The following is a 19,268-nucleotide window of genomic DNA, read 5'->3' on the forward strand; positions in this document are numbered from 1 at the left end:
AGAGGCATCAGGGGACACTGGGATACACTGGGAGGCATCAGGGGACACTGGGATACACTGGGAGGCATCAGGGGACACTGGGATACACTGGGAGGCATCAGGGGATACTGGGATACACTGGGAGGCATCAGGGGATACTGAGATACACTGGGAAGCATCAGGGGATACTGAGATACACTGGGAAGCATCAGGGGATACTGAGATACACTGGGAAGCATCAGGGGATACTGAGATACACTGGGAAGCATCAGGGGATACTGGGAGACATTGGGAAGCATTAGGGTACACTGGGAGACATTGGGAAACACTGGGAGGCATCAGGAGATACTGAAATACACTGGGAGGCATCAGGGGATACTGAGATACACTGGGAGGCATCAGGGGACACTGGGATACACTGGGAGGCATCAAGGGATACTGGGATACACTGGGAGGCATCAGGGGACACTGGGATACACTGGGAGGCATCAGGGGATACTGGGATACACTGGGAGGCATCAGGGGACACTGGGATACACTGGGAGGCATCATTGGATACTGGGATACACTGGGAGGCATCATGGGACACTGGGAGGCATCAGGGGATACTGGGATACACTGGGAGGCATCATTGGATACTGGGATACACTGGGAGGCATCAGGGGAGACTGGGATACACTGGGAGACATCATGGGATACTGGGATACACTGGGAGGTATCATGGGATACACTGGGAGGCATCAGGGGACACTGGGATACACTGGGAGGCATCAGGGAATACTGGGATACACTGGGAGGCATCAGGGGACACTGGGATACACTGGGAGGCATCAGGGGATACTGGGATACACTGGGAGGCATCATTGGATACTGGGATACACTGGGAGGCATCAGGGGAGACTGGGATACACTGGGAGACATCAGGGGAGACTGGGATACACTGGGAGACATCATGGGATACTGGGATACACTGGGAGGTATCATGGGATACACTGGGAGGCATCAGGGGACACTGGGATACACTGGGAGGCATCAGGGAATACTGGGATACACTGGGAGGCATCAGGGGAGACTGGGATACACTGGGAGACATCATGGGATACTGGGATACACTGGGAGGTATCATGGGATACACTGGGAGGCATCAGGGGACACTGGGATACACTGGGAGGCATCAGGGAATACTGGGATACACTGGGAGGCATCATTGGATACTGGGATACACTGGAAGCCATCAGGGGACACTGGGATACACTGGGATCCATCATGGGATACTGGGATACACTGGGAGGTATCATGGGATACACTGGGAGGCATCAGGGGACACTGGGATACACTGGGAGGCATCGGGGGATACTGGGAGGCATCAGGGGACACTGGGATACACTGGGAGGCATTAGGGGAGACTGGGAGACATTGGGAAACACTGTGGAGCACCAGGGATACTGGGATAGACTAGGGGATGCTGGGATACACTGGGAGGCATCAGGGGACACTGGGATACACTGGGAGGCATCAGGGGACACTGGGATACACTGGGAGGCATCAGGGGACACTGGGATACACTGGGAAGCATCAGGGGATACTGGGAGACATTGGGAAGCATTAGGGTACACTGGGAGACATTGGGAAACACTGGGAGGCATCAGGAGATACTGAAATACACTGGGAGGCATCAGGGGATACTGAGATACACTGGGAGGCATCAGGGGACACTGGGATACACTGGGAGGCATCAGGGGATACTGGGATACACTGGGAGGCATCAGGGGAGACATTGGGAAACACTGGGGAGCACCAGGGATACTGGGATACACTAGGGGATACTGGGATACACTGGGAGGCATCAGGGGATACTGGGATACATTGAGAGGCATCAGGGGACACTGGGATACACTGGGAGGCATCAGGGGACACTGGGATACACTGGGAGGCATCAGGGGACACTGGGATACACTGGGAGGCATCAGGGGATACTGGGATACACTGGGAGGCATCAGGGGATACTGAGATACACTGGGAAGCATCAGGGGATACTGAGATACACTGGGAAGCATCAGGGGATACTGAGATACACTGGGAAGCATCAGGGGATACTGAGATACACTGGGAAGCATCAGGGGATACTGGGAGACATTGGGAAGCATTAGGGTACACTGGGAGACATTGGGAAACACTGGGAGGCATCAGGAGATACTGAAATACACTGGGAGGCATCAGGGGATACTGAGATACACTGGGAGGCATCAGGGGACACTGGGATACACTGGGAGGCATCAAGGGATACTGGGATACACTGGGAGGCATCAGGGGACACTGGGATACACTGGGAGGCATCAGGGGATACTGGGATACACTGGGAGGCATCAGGGGACACTGGGATACACTGGGAGGCATCATTGGATACTGGGATACACTGGGAGGCATCATGGGACACTGGGAGGCATCAGGGGATACTGGGATACACTGGGAGGCATCATTGGATACTGGGATACACTGGGAGGCATCAGGGGAGACTGGGATACACTGGGAGACATCATGGGATACTGGGATACACTGGGAGGTATCATGGGATACACTGGGAGGCATCAGGGGACACTGGGATACACTGGGAGGCATCAGGGAATACTGGGATACACTGGGAGGCATCAGGGGACACTGGGATACACTGGGAGGCATCAGGGGATACTGGGATACACTGGGAGGCATCATTGGATACTGGGATACACTGGGAGGCATCAGGGGAGACTGGGATACACTGGGAGACATCAGGGGAGACTGGGATACACTGGGAGACATCATGGGATACTGGGATACACTGGGAGGTATCATGGGATACACTGGGAGGCATCAGGGGACACTGGGATACACTGGGAGGCATCAGGGAATACTGGGATACACTGGGAGGCATCAGGGGAGACTGGGATACACTGGGAGACATCATGGGATACTGGGATACACTGGGAGGTATCATGGGATACACTGGGAGGCATCAGGGGACACTGGGATACACTGGGAGGCATCAGGGAATACTGGGATACACTGGGAGGCATCATTGGATACTGGGATACACTGGAAGCCATCAGGGGACACTGGGATACACTGGGATCCATCATGGGATACTGGGATACACTGGGAGGTATCATGGGATACACTGGGAGGCATCAGGGGACACTGGGATACACTGGGAGGCATCGGGGGATACTGGGAGGCATCAGGGGACACTGGGATACACTGGGAGGCATTAGGGGAGACTGGGAGACATTGGGAAACACTGTGGAGCACCAGGGATACTGGGATAGACTAGGGGATGCTGGGATACACTGGGAGGCATCAGGGGACACTGGGATACACTGGGAGGCATCATGGGACACTGGGAGGCATCAGGGGAGACATTGGGAAACACTGGGGAGCACCAGGGATACTGGGATACACTAGGGGATACTGGGATACACTGGGAGGCATCAGGGGATACTGGGATACATTGAGAGGCATCAGGGGACACTGGGATACACTGGGAGGCATCAGGGGACACTGGGATACACTGGGAGGCATCAGGGGACACTGGGATACACTGGGAGGCATCAGGGGATACTGGGATACACTGGGAGGCATCAGGGGATACTGAGATACACTGGGAAGCATCAGGGGATACTGAGATACACTGGGAAGCATCAGGGGATACTGAGATACACTGGGAAGCATCAGGGGATACTGGGAGACATTGGGAAGCATTAGGGTACACTGGGAGACATTGGGAAACACTGGGAGGCATCAGGAGATACTGAAATACACTGGGAGGCATCAGGGGATACTGAGACACACTGGGAGGCATCAGGGGACACTGGGATACACTGGGAGGCATCAGGGGATACTGGGATACACTGGGAGGCATCAGGGGACACTGGGATACACTGGGAGGCATCAGGGGATACTGGGATACACTGGGAGGCATCAGGGGACACTGGGATACACTGGGAGGCATCATTGGATACTGGGATACACTGGGAGGCATCATGGGACACTGGGAGGCATCAGGGGATACTGGGATACACTGGGAGGCATCATTGGATACTGGGATACACTGGGAGGCATCAGGGGAGACTGGGATACACTGGGAGACATCATGGGATACTGGGATACACTGGGAGGTATCATGGGATACACTGGGAGGCATCAGGGGGCACTGGGATACACTGGGAGGCATCAGGGAATACTGGGATACACTGGGAGGCATCAGGGGACACTGGGATACACTGGGAGGCATCAGGGGATACTGGGATACACTGGGAGGCATCATTGGATACTGGGATACACTGGGAGGCATCAGGGGAGACTGGGATACACTGGGAGACATCAGGGGAGACTGGGATACACTGGGAGACATCATGGGATACTGGGATACACTGGGAGGTATCATGGGATACACTGGGAGGCATCAGGGGACACTGGGATACACTGGGAGGCATCAGGGAATACTGGGATACACTGGGAGGCATCAGGGGAGACTGGGATACACTGGGAGACATCATGGGATACTGGGATACACTGGGAGGTATCATGGGATACACTGGGAGGCATCAGGGGACACTGGGATACACTGGGAGGCATCAGGGAATACTGGGATACACTGGGAGGCATCATTGGATACTGGGATACACTGGGAGCCATCAGGGGACACTGGGATACACTGGGATCCATCATGGGATACTGGGATACACTGGGAGGTATCATGGGATACACTGGGAGGCATCAGGGGACACTGGGATACACTGGGAGGCATCGGGGGATACTGGGAGGCATCAGGGGACACTGGGATACACTGGGAGGCATTAGGGGAGACTGGGATACATTGGGAAACACTGTGGAGCACCAGGGATACTGGGATAGACTAGGGGATGCTGGGATACACTGGGAGGCCTCAGGGGACACTGGGATACACTGGGAGGCATCATGGGACACTGGGAGGCATCAGGGGAGACATTGGGAAACACTGGGGAGCACCAGGGATACTGGGATACACTAGGGGATACTGGGATACACTGGGAGGCATCAGGGGATACTGGGATACATGGAGAGGCATCAGGGGATACTGGGATACATTGAGAGGCATCAGGGGACACTGGGATACACTGGGAGGCATCAGGGGACACTGGGATACACTGGGAGGCATCAGGGGATACTGAGATACACTGGGAAGCATCAGGGGACACTGGGATACACTGGGAGGCATCAGGGGATACTGGGATACACTGGGAGGCATCAGGGGATACTGGGATACACTGGGAGGCATCAGGGGATACTGAGATACACTGGGAAGCATCAGGGGATACTGGGAGACATTGGGAAGCATTAGGGTACACTGGGAGACATTGGGAAACACTGGGAGGCATCAGGAGATACTGAAATACACTGGGAGGCATCAGGGGATACTGAGATACACTGGGAGGCATCAGGGGACACTGGGATACACTGGGAGGCATCAGGGGATACTGGGATACACTGGGAGGCATCAGGGGACACTGGGATACACTGGGAGGCATCAGGGGATACTGGGATACACTGGGAGGCATCAGGGGACACTGGGATACACTGGGAGGCATAATTGGATACTGGGATACACTGGGAGGCATCATGGGACACTGGGAGGCATCAGGGGATACTGGGATACACTGGGAGGCATCATTGGATACTGGGATACACTGGGAGGCATCAGGGGAGACTGGGATACACTGGGAGACATCATGGGATACTGGGATACACTGGGAGGTATCATGGGATACACTGGGAGGCATCAGGGGGCACTGGGATACACTGGGAGGCATCAGGGAATACTGGGATACACTGGGAGGCATCAGGGGACACTGGGATACACTGGGAGGCATCAGGGGATACTGGGATACACTGGGAGGCATCATTGGATACTGGGATACACTGGGAGGCATCAGGGGAGACTGGGATACACTGGGAGACATCAGGGGAGACTGGGATACACTGGGAGACATCATGGGATACTGGGATACACTGGGAGGTATCATGGGATACACTGGGAGGCATCAGGGGACACTGGGATACACTGGGAGGCATCAGGGAATACTGGGATACACTGGGAGGCATCAGGGGAGACTGGGATACACTGGGAGACATCATGGGATACTGGGATACACTGGTAGGTATCATGGGATACACTGGGAGGCATCAGGGGACACTGGGATACACTGGGAGGCATCAGGGAATACTGGGATACACTGGGAGGCATCATTGGATACTGGGATACACTGGGAGCCATCAGGGGACACTGGGATACACTGGGATCCATCATGGGATACTGGGATACACTGGGAGGTATCATGGGATACACTGGGAGGCATCAGGGGACACTGGGATACACTGGGAGGCATCGGGGGATACTGGGAGGCATCAGGGGACACTGGGATACACTGGGAGGCATTAGGGGAGACTGGGATACATTGGGAAACACTGTGGAGCACCAGGGATACTGGGATAGACTAGGGGATGCTGGGATACACTGGGAGGCCTCAGGGGACACTGGGATACACTGGGAGGCATCATGGGACACTGGGAGGCATCAGGGGAGACATTGGGAAACACTGGGGAGCACCAGGGATACTGGGATACACTAGGGGATACTGGGATACACTGGGAGGCATCAGGGGATACTGGGATACATGGAGAGGCATCAGGGGATACTGGGATACATTGAGAGGCATCAGGGGACACTGGGATACACTGGGAGGCATCAGGGGACACTGGGATACACTGGGAGGCATCAGGGGATACTGAGATACACTGGGAAGCATCAGGGGACACTGGGATACACTGGGAGGCATCAGGGGATACTGGGATACACTGGGAGGCATCAGGGGATACTGGGATACACTGGGAGGCATCAGGGGATACTGAGATACACTGGGAGGCATCAGGGGACACTGGGATACACTGGGAGGCATCAGGGGATACTGGGATACACTGGGAAGCATCAGGGGATACTGGGAGACATTGGGAAGCATTAGGGTACACTGGGAGACATTGGGAAACACTGGGAGGCATCAGGAGATACTGAAATACACTGGGAGGCATCAGGGGACACTGAGATACACTGGGAGGCATCAGGGGACACTGGGATACACTGGGAGGCATCAGGGGACACTGGGATACACTGGGAGGCATCAGGGGACACTGGGATACACTGGGAGGCATCAGGGGACACTGAGATACACTGGGAGGCATCAGGGGATACTGAGATACACTGGGAGCCATCAGGGGATACTGGGAGACATTGGGAAGCATCAGGGGATACTGGGATACACTGGGAGCCATCAGGGGATACTGGGAGACATTGGGAAGCATTAGGGTACACTGGGAAACACTGGGGAGCACCAGGGACACGGGGTCCCTGATCACCTAGAAGACAGGAGGTCCCCATAGTGTACTATGTATGAAAAGGTGTGTTTATGAAGGAACAAATCCACTCACATTTACATGAAGAATACCGGCATGTAGTACACACAGCGGGGCCACGGCTCCCATGTCACTTCCGGTCTCAGCACTGACACCCGGCTCCGCCCACACACATCATCACACCACGTGACTTCCTTAGTGGGATGTGGCCGGGGGCTGTCTGCCTCTCTATACAGCCGTGTCTAATTGTGAATTCCATACACACCGCAAATCATATTTACAGATTTTATTTAGTTTGATTATTATATAACTTATCACATTGTATGGTGTATGTCTGCACTATTCATTCATTACAGGCGCAGGATAATACACTCCTAACTTTGTTACCCTTATACTATATAATTTATATTGTACATTACATACTTCTGACCCCTGCGCTATATACTCTATGTTGTACATTACATACTCCTGACCCCTGCACTATATACTCCATGTTGTACATTACATACTCCTGACCCCTGCACTATATACTCTATGTTGTACATTACATACTCCTGACCCCTGCACTATATACTCTATGTTGTACATTACATACTCCTGACCCCTGCACTATATACTTTATGTTGTACATTACATCCTCCTGACCCCTGCACTATATACGCTATGTTGTACATTCCATAGTCCTGACCTCTGCACTATATACTCTATGTTGTACATTACATACTCCTGACCCCTGCACTATATACTCTGTTGTACATTACATACTCCTGACCCCTGCACTATATACTCCATGTTGTACATTACATACTCCTGACCCCTGCACTATATACTCCATGTTGTACATTACATACTCCTGACCCCTGCACTATATACTCTATGTTGTACATTACATACTCCTGACCCCTGCACTATATACTCTGTTGTACATTACATCCTCCTGACCCCTGCACTATATACGCTATGTTGTACATTCCATAGTCCTGACCTCTGCACTATATACTCTATGTTGTACATTACATACTCCTGACCCCTGCACTATATACTCTGTTGTACATTACATACTCCTGACCCCTGCACTATATACTCCATGTTGTACATTACATACTCCTGACCCCTGCACTATATACTCCATGTTGTACATTACATACTCCTGACCCCTGCACTATATACTCTATGTTGTACATTACATACTCCTGACCCCTGCACTATATACTCTGTTGTACATTACATCCTCCTGACCCCTGCACTATATACTCTATGTTGTACATTACATACTCCTGACCCCTGCACTATATACTCTATGTTGTACATTACATCCTCCTGACCCCTGCACTATATACTCTATGTTGTACATTACATACTCCTGATACTATAAAGTTCAAAACTTTACAGCCTATATAAAAGGTTGTACATTACAGAGGCCTTACTTATTTTGCTCCCATTTATAAAGAATACCCAACATTTGTCATTGCTCGGTGAATTCATGTCACATTCTTTTGGTTAACTTTTTAAAAACAGACCTCCGAGTGTTTGTGAAATCTCCCACCACAAAATGTACTCAGCCAATGACAGGTCAGGACTCCCATTTTTATTCTTCTGCCATCAATGGCCAACCTGGTCCCACACTTGATCCATGTCTTTGGGGACCTCTGATCTCCTTATGAACTGTTTCTTCCATGATGAAGATCAGCCATGGAGTATATCTGAGGTGTATATCAGGGTGTGCTTCTTCCCCACATGAGAGCTGGGATGTCCAGCAACATTCATCTAGAAGACATTTCCCGCACTCAAGGCACTAATACACCTCCAGGATTGTGTGGGACCCCTGATGTACAGGAAGACAGGACTTCAGTGCAGAACATTTCCCTCACTCAGGACAGGAAAGTGGCTTCTCCCCTGTGTGAGATCTCTGATGTCTGTAAAGATGAGACGTCTGTGAAAAATATTTCCCACATTCAGGACAGGAATATGGCTTCTCCCCCGTGTGACATCTCTGATGACTGGAAAGATGGGACCTCACTGAAAAACATTTCCCACACTCAGGACAGGAATATGGCTTCACCCCTGTGTGAGACCTCTTATGTGTGTAAAGATTGGACTTCACGGAAAAACATTTCCCGCACTCAGGACAGGAATATGGCTTCTCCCCCGTGTGTGATCTCTGATGTATGGAAAGATAGGACCTCAATAAAAAACATTTCCCGCACTCAGGACATGAATATGGCTTCTCTACCATGTGAGATTTCTGATGGTTGACAAGTACTGATTTTTTGGCAAAACATTTCCTGCACTCAGGACAGGAATATGGCTTTTCTCCTGTGTGAGATCTTTTATGCACATTAAGCTCTGATTTACACCGGAAACCCTTCCCGCACTCAGGACAGGAGAACCTCTTCCCGCACTCAGTACAGGAGAACCTCTTCCCACACTCAGTACAGGAGAACCTCTTCTCTGTTGAAAGGCCGGCCCGGTCCCGCACAGTCTGAGGTTCCTCAGGATACAAGGAATACGATGGTCCATCTACACTGGGTGGTGCTGGATGGACATTGGAGGGAGCCGGGTTTTCTCCTGGACTATACTGTGTGATGTCCTCATCTTCTACTTTCCAGTCTGGAGACAAAGTGAGACAATCCTCGGAGGTTTTCCTCATCTCCCGGCCATGGACTAAAATACAAAGACAAAGAGGATTACTAGACAGGAGCTGATTGGTTCCCCCAAACCAGGACTCTGCCCACATCAGGCAGCTTGGTCTCTGAGGAGCCTACAATTCCACCCTCAAGGGAACTAGGAAATGGCTCCTCTGATCTCCTACCAGGTCATTTCTTTATTCATGGACCTTAGTCAGAGAGTGAGGAAACAATCAGGACAGTGATGAGGGGATTATAGGACGAGGGTCCCCACCCCCTCTATCACTCATCGCCATCTTCCCAACACAAGAAGTACTGCACTTCCTTATTTACTCCATGATTTAGTCATGAAGAACAGCGGGGCTGAGCCCCACCAGAGCTCAGAGAGTGAGGATGGGGGGAGAACAACCAAGATGAAGACTGGACTGATCCTGAAGACCACCATCATTGGGGTATTGACTCCTCCCTCATTGTCACTTTCTGTTTAAGGGTCCAAAGTTGGAGGATGTTATCACATTATTATCACCATGTAAAAGTCTGTGCTCCAATCACATCATCCGATACAAAATGTCCAGCTGGGAGGAAATGGGTGTAACAAAAGAGAATCCATATTATCTGTATATATAGCAGTGGGGGGAGGGGGAGAGCAGAAATCAGGAGTATGGAATGTTCAACATAGAGTATATAGTGCAGGGGTCAGGAGTATGTAATGTACAACCTAGAGTATATAGTGCAGGGGTCAGGGGTATGGAATGTACAACATAGAGTATATAGTGCAGGGGTCAGGAGTATGTAATGTACAACATAGAGTATATAGTGCAGGGGTCAGGAGTATGTAATGTACAACATAGAGTATATAGTGCAGGGGTCAGGAGGATGTAATGTACAGCATAGAGTATATAGCGCAGGGGTCAGGAGAATGGAATGTACAACATAGAGTATATAGTGCATGGGTTAGGAGTATTTAATGTACAACATAGAGTATATAATGCAGGGGTCAGGAGTATGTAATGTACAATATCAATTATATAGTGTAATGGTCAGGGCTCATAATATTGTTATTCAGTAATTAAAGGTCCTTAAAGGGTTGCTTGCCTCCCATCTCCTGAGACTGCACTCAGTGACTTGGGTCTGAGACACTACAGACATATCCCTCCACCCGGCACAGCCAGCAGATAACAGAGAAGGTCCCCTGGAGGAGTCAGGCACAAGGCAGGAGACCCCAGTCACATGTCCTGGGTGCCTACATTATGCAATGCTTATAGGAAAAATCAACATTTTGCTGCCAGCTGAACCCCAGAACCTCCATAAATCCAGTCTAGATACATAAATTGTGTCTGCAGCACAGAGAAGGAAGATTATCCGAGAGAAATCCAGGAATACAGGACGGGGAACACAGCTCAGGAAAGTGACCAGGGGATTACAGGCTGATATCACCCAGTCCCCGCCCTACTCTGGACCAATCAGTGAGCAGTATGGGTGGAGGAATGGATTTAGTGTTCATGACCCACCTGTGCTGATCTCTGTAGGAGTGTCCTCCTCTATAAATGTCCCCGTTATTCCATCCTCCTCCATAGACTGCTGATCATCCCTCACATACGCCTCTTCTTCTTCTGCTTTCACCTCAAATTCTATATCGATTGGATCTCCACTCTAAATCAAGGAAATAAGAGAGAATATCATCTGTAAAATGTAAATTTTGTTATTGTGACATCACATAAACAATCCACACATTGTCTCCATGAGTCTATTTTTAATAACCTCCACCCACCTTGTAATGATGAGGGATGGTGTGACCTTCCTGTGTGGAATCCCGGGAATACAGAGGACGGGGACATCTCTCTGGTGGGTTCCCATGACTGGATCCATCTGTAGGAAACACACACACTGACTGAATCCATTGTTTCTATGTGTTTATCAGATGATGGGGGATCTAGGTGGATCCTCCGTACTGCTCTCTCCTTTACAATAAAGTCTCCTCTTACCCGGTGATGTGAGGGGCGGCTGATTGTCCATCATGACGTCCTTGTAGAGATCCTTGTGTCCTTCTAAATACTCCCACTCCTCCATGGAGAAATAGACAGTGACACCCTGACACCTTATAGGAACCTGACACACACAATGATACAGTCACCATCCAGACACATCCCTTGTCTGTTACTGGAGAATGTCCCAGAATTCCCGGCACCGCTCACCTCTCCTGTCAGCAGCTCCATCATCTTCTTGGTGACTTCTAGAATCTTCTGCATGTTGTGTCTCTCAGGGTTTAGGGAGTCACATGGAGGCACTGTGATGGTCATATGATCACCTGACTTCAGAAGAGGAAATCTCTGTATTGAGGAACCAATAGGAATATCATGTTAGACTCCCAGAATCCTCCTCACCTCTCCGGTCAGGTCTGTGGTTTATTAATAGAGATGAGAGTGATGTCATGTGACCTCCCAGAATCCTCCTCACCTCTCCGGTCGGGTCTGTGTTTTATTAAGAGATAAGAGTGATGTCATGTGACCTCCCAGAATCCTCCTCACCTCTCCAGTCAGGTCTGTGTATTAATTATAGAGATAGGAGTGATGTCATGTGACCTCCCAGAATCCTCCTCACCTCTCCGGTCAGGTCTGTGGTTTATTAATAGAGATAAGAGTGATGTCATGTGACCTTCCAGAATCCTCCTCACCTCTCCGGTCGGGTCTGTGTTTTATTAACAGAGATAAGAGTGATGTCATGTGACCTCCCAGAATCCTCCTCACCTATCTGGTCAGGTCTGTGTTTATTAATAGAGATGAGAGTGATGTCATGTGACCTCCCAGAATCCTCCTCACCTCTCCGGTCAGCAGGTAGATGATCTCCAGGGTGAGGTTTAGTATCTTCTCAGTCATGTGACTCCGGTCCTCCTCCATCCTCATTGGTGCCATCATGTGATCTATACAGGTCTCCTTGTAGATGGATAACTTTGGGAAATGAAAGTAAGAATGATTTGGATGGTATTGGTCACACAATAATAGGATGTGGATGTGAGGGGGGAATAGGAGGGTTGCTGGACATTTAAAGTGTAACTAAAGACAAACTACTTGTTTCATTTTGGATAGAGTAAGGGAGGGTTATAACCTCTGTCAGGTGTTTTTGCCATCTGTGTCCCATTGGGGAGATTTCCCTTCACTTCCTGTCCCATAGCCAAAACAAGTGAGAGGAAATCCCCCCAAAGTGAGGTAATTCTGGTGTCATTGGACGATTTCCCCTCTATTAGTGTTCTGATGTCAACCCAAAATTTGGGGCTCTCTTTCACTCTTGGTTATAATGGTCACCGGGACAAATGGGGGCACAAACCGCAATACAAAACTGACAGATGCTCTAATTCCTCTCTACTCCAAAACTAAAAAAAAAGTTTTACCTTTAGTTATACCTTAAGAACTACCGCCCCCCACTGGAACATGTTTAGTTTAGACTGTTTAGTGTTTAGACCCCTGAACTCTCTTGGTCTGCTGGATCAGAAATCCCCTTTTCTCTGTTGGGTTTGTTTGGTCTCTGAACTGGTTTTGATGAGTTTTAGATCTGCAGACAAGGAATGATAAATGGTTACATAGTCGGTAAGGTTGACTAAAGACACTCGTCCCTCCAGTTCAGCCGCATTGTGTGTATCTGTGTTTCTATGGCACCATCCTCTTCCATATCCCTTTACATTGTGTTCCCTAAGAAACACATCTAAAAGGTTTGTGAATGTATCTACACTCCCCGCTGACACACCAACTGTGGAAGGGAGTTCCACATCCTTACCGCTCCAACAGTAAAGAACGTAACACACAGTTTAACCACTTGACCTCCAGAAGGTATTACCCCTTCATGACCAGGGTATTGTTTTGCTCTTCAGCACTGCACTACTTTAACTGGAAATTGCTTGGTCATGCAACAATGAACCCAAATGCAATTTATATAAATTTTTTCACACAAATGGAGCTTTCTTTTGGTATTTGATCACCACTGGGGGGTTTTATATGTATGTAACACACTGCATTGTTACTAATTGCCCAGGATGTGAGGAGAAGAGAGGCAGGGTGCGTGTGAGAACAGAGTGCCGATCCAGGAGGCCTCAGGCTGGATCAGACTGAATCAGAGGATGAAGAAGGGAATTTCCAGATTGTTGATTGTACAGAGAGGCAGGATAGTTGAACCTGCATGTAGGTGTATTGGGTCATCATCATCGGCACCACTATCTCCATGGGAAGAAAGCAAGAAAAGGGCCCCCCAGCAACAAGGACATCATTTCACACCACTACTTTGAAGGACTGGGTGAGAGAGTTCCTAACCCACACCACACCACCATGTGATACAGGTTCCATAGTTGTTGTTGCCGGTTACTTAAGTCCAGGATTCTTACAATACAGACTGCCACATAGAGACACAGTCTCTGTAGCCCAATCAGTGCTGCGGCCTATCTACACCAGAAGCCCATTGAAGTATCACACACAGTATATCAGCCCTAATAGATTCTGTTGCCTGATTGGCAGGAACTGGAAAAAAGTGAAATCATATTACCTCCGGCCTGTTCTACACAAAGTTCCACCAGCCAAGTCTCACACTACAGGGACATACAGTTGTGTTCAAAATAATATCAGTGTGTTGAAAAAAGTGACTAAAGCTGAAAATCCCTCTAATAGCTTTTATTTCCATCCACACAAATGCATTGGGAACACGACACATTCTATTCCAAATCAAAACATGAAGAAAAATACATCAAATTTGTGTTGTTCCTCTAAAAAGATTGAAGAAAAGTGAATATTAGACGGTTCAAAAAAATCGCCGTGTTTGTATTCTTCTTTACAAACTCAAACATTCACTATATAAACTGAGAAATGTTTGAAGATTTTGCTTTCCTTTGAATGACTTCATGAATATTTGGTTGTAGTCGCACTGTTTCTGAGAACTGCTGTACATCTGTGTTGCATGGAGTCACCCAACTTCTGGCCCCTGTGATCAGGTATTCCAGCCCAGGATGATTGGACCACATTCCACAGTTCTTCTCTATTTCTTGGTTTGGCCTCAGAAACGGCATTTTTGATGTCACCCCACAAGTTTTCTATTGGATGAAGATCCAGGGATTGGGCTGGCCACTCCATAACGTCCATCTTGTTGGTCTGGAACCAATATGTTGCACGTTTACTGGTGTGTTTGGGGTCGTTGTCTTGTTGGAACACCCATTTCAAGGTAATTTCCTCTTCAGCATAAGGCAGCATGACCTCTTCAAGTATTCTGATGGATTCAAACTGATCCATGATCCCTGGTATGCGATAAATAGGCCCAACACCGTAGTATGAGAAACATCCCCATATCATGATGCTTGCACCACCATGCTTCACGGTCTTCACAGTGTACTGTGGCTTGAATTCAGTGTTTGGGGGTCGTCTGACAAACTGTCTCCGCCCACTAGACCCAAAAAGAACAATCTTACTTTCATCAGTCCACAAAATGTCGCGCCATTTCTCTTTAGGCCAGTCAATGTGCTCTTTGGCAGATTGTAACCTCTTCAGCACGTCTTTTTCCCAACAGTGGGACTTTGCGGGGACTTCTTGCAGATAGCTTGGCTTCACATCGGCGTCTTCTAATTGTAACAGTCCTCACAGGGAACGTCACACCTTCTTTCATCTTCCTGGAGCTGATTGTTGGCTGAGTCCGCCCCATTTTGGCTATTCTTCTATCCATTCCAATGGTAGTTTTTCTCTTTCTTCCACGTCTTTCAGGTTTTGGTTGCCATTTTAAAGCATTTGTGATCATTTTAGCTGAGCAGCCGATCATTTTCTGCATTTCTTTATATGTTTTCCCCTCTCCAATCAACTTTTTAATCAAGGTATGCTGTTCTTCTGAACAATGTCTGGAATGACCCATTTTCCTCAGAATTTCAGAGAGAAATGCACTGTAACCAGCATGTCCAACATTTGCTGCCTTCCTTCCTTAAATAAGGGCAATAATTGCCACCTGTTTATCAAAGAATGAATGAACTCACTAATAGAACTCCACACTGCTATTATTTTGAACACGCCCCTTTCAATGAGTGATTCAATGACACAGAATCAGCAGCATGCATGTCATGACTGTTGGGTTTCTATTACTCTACTACACCTGCTAGTAAATTATTTGCCATGTAGAAATATCATTTCCACCAAAAACAGTGATTGATCCGGTTAGTGATGTCTGACTGTTATTATTTCGAACACAACTGTACTTCTGCTGAAGTCTGCTCTCACCCTCCTCAGTTTGAGTAACCACCAGACCCAAGTAAACTCCTAGCTTGTTGTCTTTATTGAAGGGGAACTCTGCTTGCTTTGTCCTCATCTGTAGGGAAGGGACATTTTCTCATGAAGAAATGGGATGACCCCTCCACTGGGCACCAACGTAAAGAGCTCCACCAAAGCCAGCAGAAGAGTCTTTCCTGCATTGTGTCATAGGGTTTATATGAGCACAGAAGGCACGGTGGCCCAAAGCCCAAATCCAGATGTGCCGGCTGCAGGAAAGGCAGTTTCCTGATGTCCTCCCACCTACCTCAACACAAAAGTCACCCCAAAAATGATGTTGTGCCTGTGGTAAACATGGACTAAGGGGAGAAACTCCAGGGTACAGCATGACACAGCATAGGGGTCCACACAATTCAGCACAGAATGGGTCTCTAAAGATGTTAGGTAGTCAGGAAACTGTCTATCACATTTTGAGAGACCCTAAAATCAAAGGCTGGAAAGGTTATTGTTCCAAAAAGCTCAGTTATAAAAACAGTTAAAGTGTTAAAAATAAAGGAAATTAAAAAATATATTGTTTAATGAGTTAATGTTATATTGTTATTGTTAACTGTTGTTGTTTGCTTTGCAGGAACACCAATCAGCTGCAGCACTGATCTGTGTATTCTGACATTGACACAAAGAGGCCTTTCAACAACAGCTTTGGACTGTTGCGTCTGGGTGAATGGAAGACAGGATGAATATATTAAATTTGTCCTCCCATTTTACTGCAAGTAGTTCTTTATTCCACAAGCAGGCTTTTTCCCCCTCTCTAAGTGGATTGTTACCAAGCCGTTGGGGGAAGCCCTTGTGATTAGTTCGCATGGTGCCATACAGCTAATTTCTTGAAGGAACAAATGTCTAAAAAGTGACATGCTCGCATAAAGGTTGTCCACGTACAAATGGTACCCCCCATATTCAACAAGGGTGACAACAAATCCCACACTATCTTACCACTGCTCTTCATGGAGTCTGGACATTGGGGGGCTCTGTCGCAAACGTGCACACCAGAGACTGACGCAGTCCTCCATTTTTGTTAAGAGTTCGCCATGTTCTCCCCCTCATTCTCCCCCTTCCTCTCTGTTCAGCCACAGTGACATCTGGTTGTGGGTCACTGGCAGGCTAGAGCCAGCAGGGAGCCCAGAGCTATAAAACACCTCTCTGAGCCGGGGCCTAGCTGTCCAAAGAACCTATGCAATTTAACACCTCGTATAAGATAAGGTAAGCTTTCTCCGGAGTTCAAAGAACATTCCCAGGAAACACGACCAGATAATATTTGTTAAAATACATTTTTCCCTATGTCTCATATCTCATGTCTCATATCTTGGAATATGAGAGACTTACATAAAAAATGGACATATCGTCAGATTGGCCACGAGAAGACGAACAGTTTTGTAGGTCACTGGCATTGTCTTGAATACATAGGAAATACGAAAAATAGATCTCGTGATCCGTTTAGTGTATAATTTCATAATTTATATCTAATCAATCCTCAGACATGTTTGCATAATAATCTACCCGTGGGTGGAATGTCACTTGTGCAGATGGAAAGTTATGGGCCAAAATATGAGTTATGGGAGATTTTGGCTACAGTTGAGGTGTCCGCCTATACCTACACGCCTACATGGGGTATTGGTCCTTGACTTCAGAGACACCCCCTGCTTGGGAACTACCAAATAGGCTGTCAGGCCTTAGAGATTTGAGTTGAAGACGTCTCCCATTTTAACATCAGTACCACCTGGGGAGACCCGTGCCCTTTCGCTCTGAAACTTGGGTCTGCTAACTCAGGACTTTGGCAAGTACCTTAACCCTTTCACCTCTCTCTGATATCTCTTTGCTGTGCTGTTGGTCTCTGTATATTTATATATATATCTTAGTTACATCTTTTTCTGTAAATATTTTTATTGCACCTGTTTGACCTTTTAGTAATAAATCTTTCCTTCTCAAAGTGTTGAACTGTTTCTATAGCACTTTATTGCAATTTACAAATTCCTGCCTCTAAAGAGAATGCTACTGTGTTTTTTTAACCCTCTGCATAATTGGCCTGCGGTGACCGTATTATGCAGACGATTGTCTCAACCATTATAGTGTTTTAGCTGATATCGCAGAGTTTCCTCTTTCTCTGTACAAAAAGGAGGTGGTGGCAGTGTGAAGGGTTAATTGCGTAATTAACCTGACCCAGTAACAATCGATTCAGGCTGCCGGGGCATCGATTGTGGTCCAATTAGCTGGAAAATCATTGTGCAGGGTGCAGCTGAGTGTGGCATTGTTACACACGTGACATCACGGTTTTAGAACGACTAGTCCTTCGGTCACGAGTTTGGTGAGAAGGTCTGGGGTCTGACGCCGTGATCATGACAGGCTCCACTTGACTATCTTTTCCCTCATAAACTCTATAGGGGTATGTGTATCCTGTGGTTCTCTTGCAGAACTTATACATTTTGACCCCGGATCTGGCACACTTTCTGGGGAGATATTGCTCGATTGCAAGCCTGCCAGTAAAATGTACAAGGGACTCATCCATGCAGATGTTTTGTTGTGATGTATACACATCTGCAATATTCTCAGAGAGGTAGTTCATGAGGGGCTGAATTTTGTGGAGCTGATCATAGTCAGGGTCACCCTGAGGATGGCAGAATGTATTATCACTGAAATACAGAAAATGCATTAATATCTCATATCTTCTTCTGGCCATTGCAGCAGAGAACACAGACATATGATGAATCGGGTCTGTGGACCAATGAGCACAATTCATTCTTTGTAAGGGCCATGTTAAGGGTTAGGCACAAAAAAGTTTTAAATTAAAAACCTGTGACAGGTTTCCTCTTGAATGGCCTGGCAAAGTTTGAATTTGGATTAGCGGCAATGTATTGTTGGGTATAAAGATTGCTGTTGTCCACAATCAAAGTGTAGAGGTCTTCAGTGGAAAACAGTTAAAAAAATCAAGCGGCGTTGTTAAGTTTGCTGGTTCCACCTGAAC

This window comes from Staurois parvus, unplaced genomic scaffold (assembly GCF_062004578.1).
Source record: "Staurois parvus isolate SC_StPar_1 unplaced genomic scaffold, SC_StPar_1.0 ptg000878l, whole genome shotgun sequence".
NCBI classification, from domain to species: domain Eukaryota; kingdom Metazoa; phylum Chordata; class Amphibia; order Anura; family Ranidae; genus Staurois; species Staurois parvus.